The following is a 1,639-nucleotide window of genomic DNA, read 5'->3' as shown; positions in this document are numbered from 1 at the left end:
GAAACGCCCTGGATCCTTAGACTTTTTGAGTCTTTGGCCAGGCAAGCGTTTGGGTACCTTAACTGGAATGACTCGACTTCTCTCATGCTCGGTTTCAGAGTCCTTTATGAGAGTTACAGGCGTCAATCTCTCCTTAGAGTCTGCGACAGGTTCTTCCTCCAAAACTGCTGTCATAGCATTGCAGAACTTCTTTGGATTATCTTCTACTCTTCCTGGTAAAGCTTCTGGTTGTCTCTTCATTGAATCTGCAGTTTGACCTATCTGATGTTCCAACTTCTTGACATGGGCCGCAAGAGAATCAAACTTCCCATTCAAATCAGTGTAGACACAATCGATCTTCACCCCCATTTCCCTGAATGACTTCTCATTGCCTTGAGTAGTCTGCATCATAGTTTGTTCAAGCGATTTTACCTGATTACTTAGCTGGGAAAGGGTTGCTTCTAATGAGCTGGTCTGTGCTTGTTAAGGATTGAATGCTGGTCTTTGTTGGAAGTTTCCTCCTCCATAGTTTCCACCTTGAATTTATTTTGAAAACTCCTTTGCTACTGCGGATAGGGCTGATTTTCAGCTCCTTGATTTCTGTATGAGAGATTGTTGAAGTTGGCACCACAGTTCCTAAAGTTGTTGTTGAAAGCTGGACCAGATCGGTTATGATATGCCTGGGCTCCCATGAAATTTATTTCTTCCTCTTCGTACATGCCATCTTCTTCATATCTTCCATCTTCTTCGTTTCCAACAGCAATATCACAAGCATGTATATTCTTGTTTTGAGACTGAAGAAGTTGACTTACCATGGTTTTTAGCTGAGCAATCTCCCTTGATTCATGACTAGTGATAGTCTTCTTTGATCTGTCATACTCAGGGTTGTTGTTGGAGTTAGCTACAACCAGATTTTCGATGAGTGCTCTCCCTTGTGGTATGGTTGTTGAACTGAAATCTCCATTGCTGGCAGTATCAAGAGAAAGTTGATACTTCTGCTGAAGTCCTCTGTAGAAGGTGCTTAGCAGGTTTGCTCCAGAGAAACCATGATGAGGGCAGTCTCTCTCATACTCCTTGAATCGCTTCTAGGCTTCATAGAATGATTCTATCGGGCCTTGTTGGAAACTTTATATATTGTATCTCAGCTGGTTCGATCTTGACTTGGTGTAGAAGTGGTTCAGGAAAGCTGACTTGCATTCTTCCCATGTAGTAATAGAACTAGATGGCATAGATTTCAACCATCTAAAAGCTTTATCACTTAGAGACAAAGGAAAAAGCTTACACTTCACATAGTCCACAGTTTCTGGAGTTGTTCTCACCGATCCAGAGATTTCTTCAAAAAGATCAATGTGATCCATTGGATGCTCAGTAGAGATTCCATGGAATTGGTTCTGCTTCACCAAAGAGACAATCTGAGGTTTTATCTCATGATTTTCTCTTGGAACAGGGATTTGAATAGCTGATCGATTTTGAAAGTGTTGGTGAGGTGCATCAAAATCGGCAATGAGTCTATTTTGAGGCTGTCTTCTCGCAGGATTGGCAAGCTGTATTGGTCGACTGGCTTCTCTAACAACTGGTGGAACAATTTTTTCCATCATTCCTTCTTCCTTCAACATCGGCCTGGTCTTGTCTCCTTTGATTTTCAGCGGCTTCAGCAGGA

General features: G+C 42.1%; 1 non-coding gene across 1 annotated transcript; it reads left to right on the top strand.

The window, feature by feature from the left end:
• The first annotated feature begins 1,020 nt into the window (after positions 1–1,020).
• On the top strand, positions 1,021–1,126 carry LOC112086331. The gene has a single exon (XR_002899453.1). It is a non-coding gene; the product is annotated as a small nucleolar RNA R71 (small nucleolar RNA).
• Positions 1,127–1,639: the final 513 nt, after the last annotated feature.

This window comes from Eutrema salsugineum, unplaced genomic scaffold, assembly GCF_000478725.1.
Source record: "Eutrema salsugineum unplaced genomic scaffold, Eutsalg1_0 scaffold_21, whole genome shotgun sequence".
Lineage (NCBI taxonomy): Eukaryota > Viridiplantae > Streptophyta > Magnoliopsida > Brassicales > Brassicaceae > Eutrema > Eutrema salsugineum.
This window is presented reverse-complemented; position numbering and strand designations above follow the sequence as displayed.